This window comes from Syngnathus typhle, unplaced genomic scaffold, assembly GCF_033458585.1.
Source record: "Syngnathus typhle isolate RoL2023-S1 ecotype Sweden unplaced genomic scaffold, RoL_Styp_1.0 HiC_scaffold_101, whole genome shotgun sequence".
Taxonomy (NCBI): Eukaryota; Metazoa; Chordata; class Actinopteri; order Syngnathiformes; family Syngnathidae; genus Syngnathus; species Syngnathus typhle.
The window spans coordinates 166,887-186,027 of NW_026872007.1; positions in this window are offsets into that span (position 1 = coordinate 166,887).

Below are 19,141 nucleotides of genomic sequence, written 5' to 3' on the forward strand. Positions count from 1 at the left end.
TGACGGGAGCGGCACAATTCAGAAAAAGTGCTCAGCTCGCCGAGAAAATGCGATTTAAGCAATAAAATTAAAAATGCTTATAAAACATAAACCAAACGTTGGAAGTGGTCATTTCTTCATGTGCAGTGATAAACTCGGCACTCTAAAGCACCCGAGAGCGTTTTTTTCGATGCCAACCTAACCAGAGTTACGGGAGCGGCACAATTCAGAAAAAGCGCTCAGCTCGCCGAGAAAATGCGATTTAAGCAATAAAATTAAAAATGCTTATAAAACATAAACCAAACGTTGGAGGTGGTCATTTCTTCATGCGCAGTGATAAACTCGGCACTCTAAAGCACCCGAGAGCGTTTTTTTCGATGCCAACCTAACCAGAGTGACGGGAGCGGCACAATTCAGAAAAAGCGCTCAGCTCGCCGAGAAAATGCGATTTAAGCAATAAAATTAAAAATGCTTATAAAACATAAACCAAACGTTGGAGGTGGTCATTTCTTAATGCGCAGTAATAAACTCGGCACTCTATAGCACCCGAGAGCGTTTTTTTCGATGCCAACCTAACCAGAGTGACGGGAGAGGCACAATTCAGAAAAAGTGCTCAGCTCGCCGAGAAAATGCGATTTAAGCAATAAAATTAAAAATGCTTATAAAACATGAACCAAACGTTGGAGGTGGTCATTTCTCAATGCGCAGTAATAAACTCGGCACTCTAAAGCACCCGAGAGCGTTTTTTTCGATGCCAACCTAACCAGAGTGACGGGAGCGGCACAATTCAGAAAAAGTGCTCAGCTCGCCGAGAAAATGCGATTTAAGCAATAAAATTAAAAATGCTTATAAAACATAAACCAAACGTTGGAGGTGGTCATTTCTTAATGCGCAGTAATAAACTCGGCACTCTAGAGCACCCGAGAGCGTTTTTTTCGATGCCAACCTAACCAGAGTGACGGGAGCGGCACAATTCAGAAAAAGTGCTCAGCTCGCCGAGAAAATGCGATTTAAGCAATAAAATTAAAAATGCTTATAAAACATAAACCAAACGTTGGAGGTGGTCATTTCTTCATGCGCAGTGATAAACTCGGCACTCTAAAGCACCCGAGAGCGTTTTTTTCGATGCCAACCTAACCAGAGTTACGGGAGCGGCACAATTCAGAAAAAGCGCTCAGCTCGCCGAGAAAATGCGATTTAAGCAATACAATTAAAAATGCTTATAAAACATAAACCAAACGTTGGAGGTGGTCATTTCTCCATGCGCAGTGAATAACTCGGCACTCTAAAGCACCCGAGAGCGTTTTTTTCGATGCCAACCTAACCAGAGTGACGGGAGCGGCACAATTCAGAAAAAGTGCTCAGCTCGCCGAGAAAATGCGATTTAAGCAATAAAATTAAAAATGCTTATAAAACATAAACCAAACGTTGGAGGTGGTCATTTCTTAATGCGCAGTAATAAACTCGGCACTCTAAAGCACCCGAGAGCGTTTTTTTCGATGCCAACCTAACCAGAGTGACGGGAGCGGCACAATTCAGAAAAAGCGCTCAGCTCGCCGAGAAAATGCGATTTAAGCAATAAAATTAAAAATGCTTATAAAACATAAACCAAACGTTGGAGGTGGTCATTTCTTCATGCGCAGTGATAAACTCGGCACTCTAAAGCACCCGTGAGCGTTTTTTTCGATGCCAACCTAACCAGAGTGACGGGAGCGGCACAATTCAGAAAAAGTGCTCAGCTCGCCGAGAAAATGCGATTTAAGCAATAAAATTAAAAATGCTTATAAAACATAAACCAAACGTTGGAGGTGGTCATTTCTTCATGCGCAGTGATAAACTCGGCACTCTAAAGCACCCGAGAGCGTTTTTTTCGATGCCAACCTAACCAGAGTGACGGGAGCGGCACAATTCAGAAAAAGTGCTCAGCTCGCCGAGAAAATGCAATTTAAGCAATAAAATTAAAAATGCTTATTAAACATAAACCAAACGTTGGAGGTGGTCATTTCTTCATGCGCAGTGAATAACTCGGCACTCTAAAGCACCCGATAGCGTTTTTTTCGATGCCAACCTAACCAGAGTGACGGGAGCGGCACAATTCAGAAAAAGTGCTCAGCTCGCCGAGAAAATGCGATTTAAGCAATAAAATTAAAAATGCTTATAAAACATAAACCAAACGTTGGAGGTGGTCATTTCTTAATGCGCAGTAATAAACTCGGCACTCTAAAGCACCCGAGAGCGTTTTTTTCGATGCCAACCTAACCAGAGTGACGGGAGCGGCACAATTCAGAAAAAGTGCTCAGCTCGCCGAGAAAATGCGATTTAAGCAATAAAATTAAAAATGCTTATAAAACATAAACCAAACGTTGGAGGTGGTCATTTCTTAATGCGCAGTAATAAACTCGGCACTCTAAAGCACCCGAGAGCGTTTTTTTCGATGCCAACCTAACCAGAGTGACGGGAGCGGCACAATTCAGAAAAAGCGCTCAGCTCGCCGAGAAAATGCGATTTAAGCAATAAAATTAAAAATGCTTATAAAACATAAACCAAACGTTGGAGGTGGTCATTTCTTAATGCGCAGTAATAAACTCAGCACTCTAAAGCACCCGAGAGCGTTTTTTTCGATGCCAACCTAACCAGAGTGACGGGAGCGGCACAATTCAGAAAAAGCGCTCAGCTCGCCGAGAAAATGCGATTTAAGCAATAAAATTAAAAATGCTTATAAAACATAAACCAAACGTTGGAGGTGGTCATTTCTTCATGCGCAGTGAATAACTCGGCACTCTAAAGCACCCGAGAGCGTTTTTTTCGATGCCAAGTGACGGGAGCAGCACAATTCAGAAAAAGTGCTCAGCTCGCCGAGAAAATGCGATTTAAGCTATAAAATTAAAAATGCTTATAAAACATAAACCAAACGTTGGAGGTGGTCATTTCTTCATGCGCAGTGATAAACTCGGCACTCTAAAGCACCCGAGAGCGTTTTTTTCGATGCCAACCTAACCAGAGTGACGGGAGCGGCACAATTCAGAAAAAGTGCTCAGCTCGCCGAGAAAATGCGATTTAAGCAATAAAATTAAAAATGCTTATAAAACATAAACCAAACGTTGGAGGTGGTCATTTCTTCATGCGCAGTGATAAACTCGGCACTCTAAAGCACCCGAGAGCGTTTTTTTCGATGCCAACCTAACCAGAGTGACGGGAGCGGCACAATTCAGAAAAAGTGCTCAGCTCGCCGAGAAAATGCGATTCAAGCAATAAAATTAAAAATGCTTATTAAACATAAACCAAACGTTGGAGGTGGTCATTTCTTCATGCGCAGTGAATAACTCGGCACTCTAAAGCACCCGAGAGCGTTTTTTTCGATGCCAACCTAACCAGAGTGACGGGAGCGGCACAATTCAGAAAAAGTGCTCAGCTCGCCGAGAAAATGCGATTTAAGCAATAAAATTAAAAATGCTTATAAAACATAAACCAAACGTTGGAGGTGGTCATTTCTTAATGCGCAGTAATAAACTCGGCACTCTAAAGCACCCGAGAGCGTTTTTTTCGATGCCAACCTAACCAGAGTGACGGGAGCGGCACAATTCAGAAAAAGTGCTCAGCTCGCCGAGAAAATGCGATTAAAGCAATAAAATTAAAAATGCTTATAAAACATAAACCAAACGTTGGAGGTGGTCATTTCTTAATGCGCAGTAATAAACTCGGCACTCTAAAGCACCCGAGAGCGTTTTTTTCGATGCCAACCTAACCAGAGTGACGGGAGCGGCACAATTCAGAAAACGTGCTCAGCTCGCCGAGAAAATGCGATTTAAGCAATAAAATTAAAAATGCTTATAAAACATAAACCAAACGTTGGAGGTGGTCATTTCTTAATGCGCAGTAATAAACTCGGCACTCTAAAGCACCCGAGAGCGTTTTTTTCGATGCCAACCTAACCAGAGTGACGGGAGCGGCACAATTCAGAAAAAGTGCTCAGCTCGCCGAGAAAATGCGATTTAAGCAATAAAATTAAAAATGCTTATTAAACATAAACCAAACGTTGGGGGTGGTCATTTCTTCATGCGCAGTGAATAACTCGGCACTCTAAAGCACCCGAGAGCGTTTTTTTCGATGCCAACCTAACCAGAGTGACGGGAGCGGCACAATTCAGAAAAAGCGCTCAGCTCGCCGAGAAAATGCGATTTAAGCAATAAAATTAAAAATGCTTATTAAACATAAACCAAACATTGGAGGTGGTCATTTCTTCATGCGCAGTGAATAACTCGGCACTCTAAAGCACCCGAGAGCGTTTTTTTCGATGCCAACCTAACCAGAGTGACGGGAGCGGCACAATTCAGAAAAAGCGCTCAGCTCGCCGAGAAAATGCGATTTAAGCAATAAAATTAAAAATGCTTATAAAACATAAACCAAACGTTGGAGGTGGTCATTTCTTCATGCGCAGTGATAAACTCGGCACTCTAAAGCACCCGAGAGCGTTTTTTTCGATGCCAACCTAACCAGAGTGACGGGAGCGGCACAATTCAGAAAAAGTGCTCAGCTCGCCGAGAAAATGCGATTTAAGCAATAAAATTAAAAATGCTTATAAAACATAAACCAAACGTTGGAGGTGGTCATTTCTTCATGCGCAGTGAATAACTCGGCACTCTAAAGCACCCGAGAGCGTTTTTTTCGATGCCAACCTAACCAGAGTGACGGGAGCGGCACAATTCAGAAAAAGTGCTCAGCTCGCCGAGAAAATGCGATTTAAGCAATAAAATTAAAAATGCTTATAAAACATAAACCAAACGTTGGAGGTGGTCATTTCTTAATGCGCAGTAATAAACTCGGCACTCTAAAGCACCCGTGAGCGTTTTTTTCGATGCCAACCTAACCAGAGTGACGGGAGCGGCACAATTCAGAAAAAGTGCTCAGCTCGCCGAGAAAATGCGATTTAAGCAATAAAATTAAAAATGCTTATAAAACATAAACCAAACGTTGGAGGTGGTCATTTCTTCATGCGCAGTGATAAAGTCGGCACTCTAAAGCACCCGAGAGCGTTTTTTTCGATGCCAACCTAACCAGAGTGACGGGAGCGGCACAATTCAGAAAAAGCGCTCAGCTCGCCGAGAAAATGCGATTTAAGCAATAAAATTAAAAATGCTTATAAAACATAAACCAAACGTTGGAGGTGGTCATTTCTTCATGCGCAGTGATAAACTCGGCACTCTAAAGCACCCGAGAGCGTTTTTTTCGATGCCAACCTAACCAGAGTGACGGGAGCGGCACAATTCAGAAAAAGTGCTCAGCTCGCCGAGAAAATGCGATTCAAGCAATAAAATTAAAAATGCTTATTAAACATAAACCAAACGTTGGAGGTGGTCATTTCTTCATGCGCAGTGAATAACTCGGCACTCTAAAGCACCCGAGAGCGTTTTTTTCGATGCCAACCTAACCAGAGTGACGGGAGCGGCACAATTCAGAAAAAGTGCTCAGCTCGCCGAGAAAATGCGATTCAAGCAATAAAATTAAAAATGCTTATAAAACATAAACCAAACGTTGGAGGTGGTCATTTCTTCATGCGCAGTGATAAACTCGGCACTCTAAAGCACCCGAGAGCGTTTTTTTCGATGCCAACCTAACCAGAGTGACGGGAGCGGCACAATTCAGAAAAAGTGCTCAGCTCGCCGAGAAAATGCGATTTAAGCAATACAATTAAAAATGCTTATAAAACATAAACCAAACGTTGGAGGTGGTCATTTCTTCATGCGCAGTGATAAACTCGGCACTCTAAAGCACCCGAGAGCGTTTTTTTCGATGCCAACCTAACCAGAGTGATGGGAGCGGCACAATTCAGAAAAAGTGCTCAGCTCGCCGAGAAAATGCGATTTAAGCAATAAAATTAAAAATGCTTATAAAACATAAACCAAACGTTGGAGGTGGTCATTTCTTAATGCGCAGTAATAAACTCGGCACTCTAAAGCACCCGAGAGCGTTTTTTTCGATGCCAACCTAACCAGAGTGACGGGAGCGGCACAATTCAGAAAAAGTGCTCAGCTCGCCGAGAAAATGCGATTTAAGCAATAAAATTAAAAATGCTTATAAAACATAAACCAAACGTTGGAGGTGGTCATTTCTTAATGCGCAGTAATAAACTCGGCACTCTAGAGCACCCGAGAGCGTTTTTTTCGATGCCAACCTAACCAGAGTGACGGGAGCGGCACAATTCAGAAAAAGTGCTCAGCTCGCCGAGAAAATGCGATTTAAGCAATAAAATTAAAAATGCTTATAAAACATAAACCAAACGTTGGAAGTGGTCATTTCTTCATGCGCAGTGATAAACTCGGCACTCTAAAGCACCCGAGAGCGTTTTTTTCGATGCCAACCTAACCAGAGTTACGGGAGCGGCACAATTCAGAAAAAGCGCTCAGCTCGCCGAGAAAATGCGATTTAAGCAATAAAATTAAAAATGCTTATAAAACATAAACCAAACGTTGGAGGTGGTCATTTCTTCATGCGCAGTGATAAACTCGGCACTCTAAAGCACCCGAGAGCGTTTTTTTCGATGCCAACCTAACCAGAGTGACGGGAGCGGCACAATTCAGAAAAAGCGCTCAGCTCGCCGAGAAAATGCGATTTAAGCAATAAAATTAAAAATGCTTATAAAACATAAACCAAACGTTGGAGGTGGTCATTTCTTAATGCGCAGTAATAAACTCGGCACTCTATAGCACCCGAGAGCGTTTTTTTCGATGCCAACCTAACCAGAGTGACGGGAGAGGCACAATTCAGAAAAAGTGCTCAGCTCGCCGAGAAAATGCGATTTAAGCAATAAAATTAAAAATGCTTATAAAACATAAACCAAACGTTGGAGGTGGTCATTTCTCAATGCGCAGTAATAAACTCGGCACTCTAAAGCACCCGAGAGCGTTTTTTTCGATGCCAACCTAACCAGAGTGACGGGAGCGGCACAATTCAGAAAAAGTGCTCAGCTCGCCGAGAAAATGCGATTTAAGCAATAAAATTAAAAATGCTTATAAAACATAAACCAAACGTTGGAGGTGGTCATTTCTTAATGCGCAGTAATAAACTCGGCACTCTAAAGAACCCGAGAGCGTTTTTTTCGATGCCAACCTAACCAGAGTGACGGGAGCGGCACAATTCAGAAAAAGCGCTCAGCTCGCCGAGAAAATGCGATTTAAGCAATAAAATTAAAAATGCTTATAAAACATAAACCAAACGTTGGAGGTGGTCATTTCCTAATGCACAGTAATAAACTCGGCACTCTAAAGCACCCGAGAGGGTTTTTTTCGATGCCAACCTAACCAGAGTGACGGGAGCGGCACAATTCAGAAAAAGTGCTCAGCTCGCCGAGAAAATGCGATTTAAGCAATAAAATTAAAAATGCGATTTAAGCAATAAAATTAAAAATGCTTATTAAACATAAACCAAACGTTGGAGGTGGTCATTTCTTCATGCGCAGTGAATAACTCGGCACTCTAAAGCACCCGAGAGCGTTTTTTTCGATGCCAACCTAACCAGAGTGACGGGAGCGGCACAATTCAGAAAAAGCGCTCAGCTCGCCGAGAAAATGCGATTTAAGCAATAAAATTAAAAATGCTTATAAAACATAAACCAAACGTTGGAGGTGGTCATTTCTTCATGCGCAGTGAATAACTCGGCACTCTAAAGCACCCAGAGCGTTTTTTTCGATGCCAACCTAACCAGAGTGACGGGAGCGGCACAATTCAGAAAAAGTGCTCAGCTCGCCGAGAAAATGCGATTTAAGCAATAAAATTAAAAATGCTTATAAAACATAAACCAAACGTTGGAGGTGGTCATTTCTTAATGCGCAGTAATAAACTCGGCACTCTAAAGCACCCGAGAGCGTTTTTTTCGATGCCAACCTAACCAGAGTGACGGGAGCGGCACAATTCAGAAAAAGTGCTCAGCTCGCCGAGAAAATGCGATTAAAGCAATAAAATTAAAAATGCTTATAAAACATAAACCAAACGTTGGAGGTGGTCATTTCTTAATGCGCAGTAATACACTCGGCACTCTAAAGCACCCGAGAGCGTTTTTTTCGATGCCAACCTAACCAGAGTGACGGGAGCGGCACAATTCAGAAAACGTGCTCAGCTCGCCGAGAAAATGCGATTTAAGCAATAAAATTAAAAATGCTTATAAAACATAAACCAAACGTTGGAGGTGGTCATTTCTTAATGCGCAGTAATAAACTCGGCACTCTAAAGCACCCGAGAGCGTTTTTTTCGATGCCAACCTAACCAGAGTGACGGGAGCGGCACAATTCAGAAAAAGTGCTCAGCTCGCCGAGAAAATGCGATTTAAGCAATAAAATTAAAAATGCTTATTAAACATAAACCAAACGTTGGGGGTGGTCATTTCTTCATGCGCAGTGAATAACTCGGCACTCTAAAGCACCCGAGAGCGTTTTTTTCGATGCCAACCTAACCAGAGTGACGGGAGCGGCACAATTCAGAAAAAGCGCTCAGCTCGCTGAGAAAATGCGATTTAAGCAATAAAATTAAAAATGCTTATTAAACATAAACCAAACATTGGAGGTGGTCATTTCTTCATGCGCAGTGAATAACTCGGCACTCTAAAGCACCCGAGAGCGTTTTTTTCGATGCCAACCTAACCAGAGTGACGGGAGCGGCACAATTCAGAAAAAGCGCTCAGCTCGCCGAGAAAATGCGATTTAAGCAATAAAATTAAAAATGCTTATAAAACATAAACCAAACGTTGGAGGTGGTCATTTCTTCATGCGCAGTGATAAACTCGGCACTCTAAAGCACCCGAGAGCGTTTTTTTCGATGCCAACCTAACCAGAGTGACGGGAGCGGCACAATTCAGAAAAAGTGCTCAGCTCGCCGAGAAAATGCGATTTAAGCAATAAAATTAAAAATGCTTATAAAACATAAACCAAACGTTGGAGGTGGTCATTTCTTAATGCGCAGTAATAAACTCGGCACTCTAAAGCACCCGAGAGCGTTTTTTTCGATGCCAACCTAACCAGAGTGACGGGAGCGGCACAATTCAGAAAAAGTGCTCAGCTCGCCGAGAAAATGCGATTAAAGCAATAAAATTAAAAATGCTTATAAAACATAAACCAAACGTTGGAGGTGGTCATTTCTTAATGCGCAGTAATAAACTCGGCACTCTAAAGCACCCGAGAGCGTTTTTTTCGATGCCAACCTAACCAGAGTGACGGGAGCGGCACAATTCAGAAAACGTGCTCAGCTCGCCGAGAAAATGCGATTTAAGCAATAAAATTAAAAATGCTTATAAAACATAAACCAAACGTTGGAGGTGGTCATTTCTTAATGCGCAGTAATAAACTCGGCACTCTAAAGCACCCGAGAGCGTTTTTTTCGATGCCAACCTAACCAGAGTGACGGGAGCGGCACAATTCAGAAAAAGTGCTCAGCTCGCCGAGAAAATGCGATTTAAGCAATAAAATTAAAAATGCTTATTAAACATAAACCAAACGTTGGGGGTGGTCATTTCTTCATGCGCAGTGAATAACTCGGCACTCTAAAGCACCCGAGAGCGTTTTTTTCGATGCCAACCTAACCAGAGTGACGGGAGCGGCACAATTCAGAAAAAGCGCTCAGCTCGCCGAGAAAATGCGATTTAAGCAATAAAATTAAAAATGCTTATTAAACATAAACCAAACATTGGAGGTGGTCATTTCTTCATGCGCAGTGAATAACTCGGCACTCTAAAGCACCCGAGAGCGTTTTTTTCGATGCCAACCTAACCAGAGTGACGGGAGCGGCACAATTCAGAAAAAGCGCTCAGCTCGCCGAGAAAATGCGATTTAAGCAATAAAATTAAAAATGCTTATAAAACATAAACCAAACGTTGGAGGTGGTCATTTCTTCATGCGCAGTGATAAACTCGGCACTCTAAAGCACCCGAGAGCGTTTTTTTCGATGCCAACCTAACCAGAGTGACGGGAGCGGCACAATTCAGAAAAAGTGCTCAGCTCGCCGAGAAAATGCGATTTAAGCAATAAAATTAAAAATGCTTATAAAACATAAACCAAACGTTGGAGGTGGTCATTTCTTCATGCGCAGTGAATAACTCGGCACTCTAAAGCACCCGAGAGCGTTTTTTTCGATGCCAACCTAACCAGAGTGACGGGAGCGGCACAATTCAGAAAAAGTGCTCAGCTCGCCGAGAAAATGCGATTTAAGCAATAAAATTAAAAATGCTTATAAAACATAAACCAAACGTTGGAGGTGGTCATTTCTTAATGCGCAGTAATAAACTCGGCACTCTAAAGCACCCGTGAGCGTTTTTTTCGATGCCAACCTAACCAGAGTGACGGGAGCGGCACAATTCAGAAAAAGTGCTCAGCTCGCCGAGAAAATGCGATTTAAGCAATAAAATTAAAAATGCTTATAAAACATAAACCAAACGTTGGAGGTGGTCATTTCTTCATGCGCAGTGATAAAGTCGGCACTCTAAAGCACCCGAGAGCGTTTTTTTCGATGCCAACCTAACCAGAGTGACGGGAGCGGCACAATTCAGAAAAAGCGCTCAGCTCGCCGAGAAAATGCGATTTAAGCAATAAAATTAAAAATGCTTATAAAACATAAACCAAACGTTGGAGGTGGTCATTTCTTCATGCGCAGTGATAAACTCGGCACTCTAAAGCACCCGAGAGCGTTTTTTTCGATGCCAACCTAACCAGAGTGACGGGAGCGGCACAATTCAGAAAAAGTGCTCAGCTCGCCGAGAAAATGCGATTCAAGCAATAAAATTAAAAATGCTTATTAAACATAAACCAAACGTTGGAGGTGGTCATTTCTTCATGCGCAGTGAATAACTCGGCACTCTAAAGCACCCGAGAGCGTTTTTTTCGATGCCAACCTAACCAGAGTGACGGGAGCGGCACAATTCAGAAAAAGTGCTCAGCTCGCCGAGAAAATGCGATTCAAGCAATAAAATTAAAAATGCTTATAAAACATAAACCAAACGTTGGAGGTGGTCATTTCTTCATGCGCAGTGATAAACTCGGCACTCTAAAGCACCCGAGAGCGTTTTTTTCGATGCCAACCTAACCAGAGTGACGGGAGCGGCACAATTCAGAAAAAGTGCTCAGCTCGCCGAGAAAATGCGATTTAAGCAATACAATTAAAAATGCTTATAAAACATAAACCAAACGTTGGAGGTGGTCATTTCTTCATGCGCAGTGATAAACTCGGCACTCTAAAGCACCCGAGAGCGTTTTTTTCGATGCCAACCTAACCAGAGTGATGGGAGCGGCACAATTCAGAAAAAGTGCTCAGCTCGCCGAGAAAATGCGATTTAAGCAATAAAATTAAAAATGCTTATAAAACATAAACCAAACGTTGGAGGTGGTCATTTCTTAATGCGCAGTAATAAACTCGGCACTCTAAAGCACCCGAGAGCGTTTTTTTTCGATGCCAACCTAACCAGAGTGACGGGAGCGGCACAATTCAGAAAAAGTGCTCAGCTCGCCGAGAAAATGCGATTTAAGCAATAAAATTAAAAATGCTTATAAAACATAAACCAAACGTTGGAGGTGGTCATTTCTTAATGCGCAGTAATAAACTCGGCACTCTAGAGCACCCGAGAGCGTTTTTTTCGATGCCAACCTAACCAGAGTGACGGGAGCGGCACAATTCAGAAAAAGTGCTCAGCTCGCCGAGAAAATGCGATTTAAGCAATAAAATTAAAAATGCTTATAAAACATAAACCAAACGTTGGAAGTGGTCATTTCTTCATGCGCAGTGATAAACTCGGCACTCTAAAGCACCCGAGAGCGTTTTTTTCGATGCCAACCTAACCAGAGTTACGGGAGCGGCACAATTCAGAAAAAGCGCTCAGCTCGCCGAGAAAATGCGATTTAAGCAATAAAATTAAAAATGCTTATAAAACATAAACCAAACGTTGGAGGTGGTCATTTCTTCATGCGCAGTGATAAACTCGGCACTCTAAAGCACCCGAGAGCGTTTTTTTCGATGCCAACCTAACCAGAGTGACGGGAGCGGCACAATTCAGAAAAAGCGCTCAGCTCGCCGAGAAAATGCGATTTAAGCAATAAAATTAAAAATGCTTATAAAACATAAACCAAACGTTGGAGGTGGTCATTTCTTAATGCGCAGTAATAAACTCGGCACTCTATAGCACCCGAGAGCGTTTTTTTCGATGCCAACCTAACCAGAGTGACGGGAGAGGCACAATTCAGAAAAAGTGCTCAGCTCGCCGAGAAAATGCGATTTAAGCAATAAAATTAAAAATGCTTATAAAACATAAACCAAACGTTGGAGGTGGTCATTTCTCAATGCGCAGTAATAAACTCGGCACTCTAAAGCACCCGAGAGCGTTTTTTTCGATGCCAACCTAACCAGAGTGACGGGAGCGGCACAATTCAGAAAAAGTGCTCAGCTCGCCGAGAAAATGCGATTTAAGCAATAAAATTAAAAATGCTTATAAAACATAAACCAAACGTTGGAGGTGGTCATTTCTTAATGCGCAGTAATAAACTCGGCACTCTAAAGAACCCGAGAGCGTTTTTTTCGATGCCAACCTAACCAGAGTGACGGGAGCGGCACAATTCAGAAAAAGCGCTCAGCTCGCCGAGAAAATGCGATTTAAGCAATAAAATTAAAAATGCTTATAAAACATAAACCAAACGTTGGAGGTGGTCATTTCCTAATGCACAGTAATAAACTCGGCACTCTAAAGCACCCGAGAGGGTTTTTTTCGATGCCAACCTAACCAGAGTGACGGGAGCGGCACAATTCAGAAAAAGTGCTCAGCTCGCCGAGAAAATGCGATTTAAGCAATAAAATTAAAAATGCTTATTAAACATAAACCAAACGTTGGAGGTGGTCATTTCTTCATGCGCAGTGAATAACTCGGCACTCTAAAGCACCCGAGAGCGTTTTTTTCGATGCCAACCTAACCAGAGTGACGGGAGCGGCACAATTCAGAAAAAGCGCTCAGCTCGCCGAGAAAATGCGATTTAAGCAATAAAATTAAAAATGCTTATAAAACATAAACCAAACGTTGGAGGTGGTCATTTCTTCATGCGCAGTGAATAACTCGGCACTCTAAAGCACCCGAGAGCGTTTTTTTCGATGCCAAGTGACGGGAGCGGCACAATTCAGAAAAAGTGCTCAGCTCGCCGAGAAAATGCGATTTAAGCAATAAAATTAAAAATGCTTATAAAACATAAACCAAACGTTGGAGGTGGTCATTTCTTAATGGGCAGTAATAAACTCGGCACTCTAAAGCACCCGAGAGCGTTTTTTTCGATGCCAACCTAACCAGAGTGACGGGAGCGGCACAATTCAGAAAAAGTGCTCAGCTCGCCGAGAAAATGCGATTTAAGCAATAAAATTAAAAATGCTTATAAAACATAAACCAAACGTTGGAGGTGGTCATTTCTTAATGCGCAGTAATAAACTCGGCACTCTAAAGCACCCGAGAGCGTTTTTTTCGATGCCAACCTAACCAGAGTGACGGGAGCGGCACAATTCAGAAAAAGTGCTCAGCTCGCCGAGAAAATGCGATTTAAGCAATAAAATTAAAAATGCTTATAAAACATAAACCAAACGTTGGAGGTGGTCATTTCTTAATGCGCAGTAATAAACTCGGCACTCTTAAGCACCCGAGAGCGTTTTTTTCGATGCCAACCTAACCAGAGTGACGGGAGCGGCACAATTCAGAAAAAGTGCTCAGCTCGCCGAGAAAATGCGATTTAAGCAATAAAATTAAAAATGCTTATTAAACATAAACCAAACGTTGGAGGTGGTCATTTCTTCATGCGCAGTGAATAACTCGGCACTCTAAAGCACCCGAGAGCGTTTTTTTCGATGCCAACCTAACCAGAGTGACGGGAGCGGCACAATTCAGAAAAAGCGCTCAGCTCGCCGAGAAAATGCGATTTAAGCAATAAAATTAAAAATGCTTATTAAACATAAACCAAACATTGGAGGTGGTCATTTCTTCATGCGCAGTGAATAACTCGGCACTCTAAAGCACCCGAGAGCGTTTTTTTCGATTCCAACCTAACCAGAATGACGGGAGCGGCACAATTCAGAAAAAGCGCTCAGCTCGCCGAGAAAATGCGATTTAAGCAATAAAATTAAAAATGCTTATAAAACATAAACCAAACGTTGGAGGTGGTCATTTCTTCATGCGCAGTGATAAACTCGGCACTCTAAAGCACCCGAGAGCGTTTTTTTCGATGCCAACCTAACCAGAGTGACGGGAGCGGCACAATTCAGAAAAAGTGCTCAGCTCGCCGAGAAAATGCGATTTAAGCAATAAAATTAAAAATGCTTATAAAACATAAACCAAACGTTGGAGGTGGTCATTTCTTCATGCGCAGTGAATAACTCGGCACTCTAAAGCACCCAGAGCGTTTTTTTCGATGCCAACCTAACCAGAGTGACGGGAGCGGCACAATTCAGAAAAAGTGCTCAGCTCGCCGAGAAAATGCGATTTAAGCAATAAAATTAAAAATGCTTATAAAACATAAACCAAACGTTGGAGGTGGTCATTTCTTAATGCGCAGTAATAAACTCGGCACTCTAAAGCACCCGAGAGCGTTTTTTTCGATGCCAACCTAACCAGAGTGACGGGAGCGGCACAATTCAGAAAAAGTGCTCAGCTCGCCGAGAAAATGCGATTTAAGCAATAAAATTAAAAATGCTTATAAAACATAAACCAAACGTTGGAGGTGGTCATTTCTTAATGCGCAGTAATAAACTCGGCACTCTAGAGCACCCGAGAGCGTTTTTTTCGATGCCAACCTAACCAGAGTGACGGGAGCGGCACAATTCAGAAAAAGTGCTCAGCTCGCCGAGAAAATGCGATTTAAGCAATAAAATTAAAAATGCTTATAAAACATAAACCAAACGTTGGAAGTGGTCATTTCTTCATGCGCAGTGATAAACTCGGCACTCTAAAGCACCCGAGAGCGTTTTTTTCGATGCTAACCTAACCAGAGTGACGGGAGCGGCACAATTCAGAAAAAGCGCTCAGCTCGCCGAGAAAATGCGATTTAAGCAATAAAATTAAAAATGCTTATAAAACATAAACCAAACGTTGGAGGTGGTCATTTCTTAATGCGCAGTAATAAACTCAGCACTCTAAAGCACCCGAGAGCGTTTTTTTCGATGCCAACCTAACCAGAGTGACGGGAGCGGCACAATTCAGAAAAAGCGCTCAGCTCGCCGAGAAAATGCGATTTAAGCAATAAAATTAAAAATGCTTATAAAACATAAACCAAACGTTGGAGGTGGTCATTTCTTCATGCGCAGTAAAGCACCCGAGAGCGTTTTTTTCGATGCCAAGTGACGGGAGCGGCACAAGTCAGAAAAAGTGCTCAGCTCGCCGAGAAAATGCGATTTAAGCTATAAAATTAAAAATGCTTATAAAACATAAACCAAACGTTGGAGGTGGTCATTTCTTAATGCGCAGTAATAAACTCGGCACTCTAAAGCACCCGAGAGCGTTTTTTTCGATGCCAACCTAACCAGAGTGACGGGAGCGGCACAATTCAGAAAAAGTGCTTAGCTCGCCGAGAAAATGCGATTTAAGCAATAAAATTAAAAATGCTTATAAAACATAAACCAAACGTTGGAGGTGGTCATTTCTTAATGCGCAGTAATAAACTCGGCACTCTAAAGCACCCGAGAGCGTTTTTTTCGATGCCAACCTAACCAGAGTGACGGGAGCGGCACAATTCAGAAAAAGTGCTCAGCTCGCCGAGAAAATGCGATTTAAGCAATAAAATTAAAAATGCTTATTAAACATAAACCAAACGTTGGAGGTGGTCATTTCTTCATGCGCAGTGAATAACTCGGCACTCTAAAGCACCCGAGAGCGTTTTTTTCGATGCCAACCTAACCAGAGTGACGGGAGCGGCACAATTCAGAAAAAGCGCTCAGCTCGCCGAGAAAATGCGAATTAAGCAATAAAATTAAAAATGCTTATAAAACATAAACCAAACGTTGGAGGTGGTCATTTCTTAATGCGCAGTAATAAACTCGGCACTCTAAAGCACCCGAGAGCGTTTTTTTCGATGCCAACCTAACCAGAGTGACGGGAGCGGCACAATTCAGAAAAAGTGCTCAGCTCGCCGAGAAAATGCGATTTAAGCAATAAAATTAAAAATGCTTATAAAACATAAACCAAACGTTGGAGGTGGTCATTTCTTAATGCGCAGTAATAAACTCGGCACTCTAAAGCACCCGAGAGCGTTTTTTTCGATGCCAACCTAACCAGAGTGACGGGAGCGGCACAATTCAGAAAAAGTGCTCAGCTCGCCGAGAAAATGCGATTTAAGCAATAAAATTAAAAATGCTTATTAAACATAAACCAAACTTTGGTGGTCATTTCTTCATGCGCAGTGAATAACTCGGCACTCTAAAGCACCCGATAGCGTTTTTTTCGATGCCAACCTAACCAGAGTGACGGGAGCGGCACAATTCAGAAAAAGTGCTCAGCTCGCCGAGAAAATGCGATTTAAGCAATAAAATTAAAAATGCTTATAAAACATAAACCAAACGTTGGAGGTGGTCATTTCTTAATGCGCAGTAATAAACTCGGCACTCTAAAGCACCCGAGAGCGTTTTTTTCGATGCCAACCTAACCAGAGTGACGGGAGCGGCACAATTCAGAAAAAGTGCTCAGCTCGCCGAGAAAATGCGATTTAAGCAATAAAATTAAAAATGCTTATAAAACATAAACCAAACGTTGGAGGTGGTCATTTCTTAATGCGCAGTAATAAACTCGGCACTCTAAAGCACCCGAGAGCGTTTTTTTCGATGCCAACCTAACCAGAGTGACGGGAGCGGCACAATTCAGAAAAAGCGCTCAGCTCGCCGAGAAAATGCGATTTAAGCAATAAAATTAAAAATGCTTATAAAACATAAACCAAACGTTGGAGGTGGTCATTTCTTCATGCGCAGTGATAAACTCGGCACTCTAAAGCACCCGAGAGCGTTTTTTTCGATGCCAACCTAACCAGAGTGACGGGAGCGGCACAATTCAGAAAAAGTGCTCAGCTCGCCGAGAAAATGCGATTTAAGCAATAAAATTAAAAATGCTTATAAAACATAAAGCAAACGTTGGAGGTGGTCATTTCTTCATGCGCAGTGATAAACTCGGCACTCTAAAGCACCCGAGAGCGTTTTTTTCGATGCCAACCTAACCAGAGTGACGGGAGCGGCACAATTCAGAAAAAGTGCTCAGCTCGCCGAGAAAATGCGATTCAAGCAATAAAATTAAAAATGCTTATTAAACATAAACCAAACGTTGGAGGTGGTCATTTCTTCATGCGCAGTGAATAACTCGGCACTCTAAAGCACCCGAGAGCGTTTTTTTCGATGCCAACCTAACCAGAGTGACGGGAGCGGCACAATTCAGAAAAAGTGCTCAGCTCGCCGAGAAAATGCGATTTAAGCAATAAAATTAAAAATGCTTATAAAACATAAACCAAACGTTGGAGGTGGTCATTTCTTAATGCGCAGTAATAAACTCGGCACTCTAAAGCACCCGAGAGCGTTTTTTTCGATGCCAACCTAACCAGAGTGACGGGAGCGGCACAATTCAGAAAAAGTGCTCAGCTCGCCGAGAAAATGCGATTAAAGCAATAAAATTAAAAATGCTTATAAAACATAAACCAAACGTTGGAGGTGGTCATTTCTTAATGCGCAGTAATAAACTCGGCACTCTAAAGCACCCGAGAGCGTTTTTTTCGATGCCAACCTAACCAGAGTGACGGGAGCGGCACAATTCAGAAAACGTGCTCAGCTCGCCGAGAAAATGCGATTTAAGCAATAAAATTAAAAATGCTTATAAAACATAAACCAAACGTTGGAGGTGGTCATTTCTTAATGCGCAGTAATAAACTCGGCACTCTAAAGCACCCGAGAGCGTTTTTTTCGATGCCAACCTAACCAGAGTGACGGGAGCGGCACAATTCAGAAAAAGTGCTCAGCTCGCCGAGAAAATGCGATTTAAGCAATAAAATTAAAAATGCTTATTAAACATAAACCAAACGTTGGGGGTGGTCATTTCTTCATGCGCAGTGAATAACTCGGCACTCTAAAGCACCCGAGAGCGTTTTTTTCGATGCCAACCTAACCAGAGTGACGGGAGCGGCACAATTCAGAAAAAGCGCTCAGCTCGCCGAGAAAATGCGATTTAAGCAATAAAATTAAAAATGCTTATTAAACATAAACCAAACATTGGAGGTGGTCATTTCTTCATGCGCAGTGAATAACTCGGCACTCTAAAGCACCCGAGAGCGTTTTTTTCGATGCCAACCTAACCAGAGTGACGGGAGCGGCACAATTCAGAAAAAGCGCTCAGCTCGCCGAGAAAATGCGATTTAAGCAATAAAATTAAAAATGCTTATAAAACATAAACCAAACGTTGGAGGTGGTCATTTCTTCATGCGCAGTGATAAACTCGGCACTCTAAAGCACCCGAGAGCGTTTTTTTCGATGCCAACCTAACCAGAGTGACGGGAGCGGCACAATTCAGAAAAAGTGCTCAGCTCGCCGAGAAAATGCGATTTAAGCAATAAAATTAAAAATGCTTATAAAACATAAACCAAACGTTGGAGGTGGTCATTTCTTCATGCGCAGTGAATAACTCGGCACTCTAAAGCACCCGAGAGCGTTTTTTTCGATGCCAACCTAACCAGAGTGACGGGAGCGGCACAATTCAGAAAAAGTGCTCAGCTCGCCGAGAAAATGCGATTTAAGCAATAAAATTAAAAATGCTTATAAAACATAAACCAAACGTTGGAGGTGGTCATTTCTTAATGCGCAGTAATAAACTCGGCACTCTAAAGCACCCGTGAGCGTTTTTTTCGATGCCAACCTAACCAGAGTGACGGGAGCGGCACAATTCAGAAAAAGTGCTCAGCTCGCCGAGAAAATGCGATTTAAGCAATAAAATTAAAAATGCTTATAAAACATAAACCAAACGTTGGAGGTGGTCATTTCTTCATGCGCAGTGATAAAGTCGGCACTCTAAAGCACCCGAGAGCGTTTTTTTCGATGCCAACCTAACCAGAGTGACGGGAGCGGCACAATTCAGAAAAAGCGCTCAGCTCGCCGAGAAAATGCGATTTAAGCAATAAAATTAAAAATGCTTATAAAACATAAAC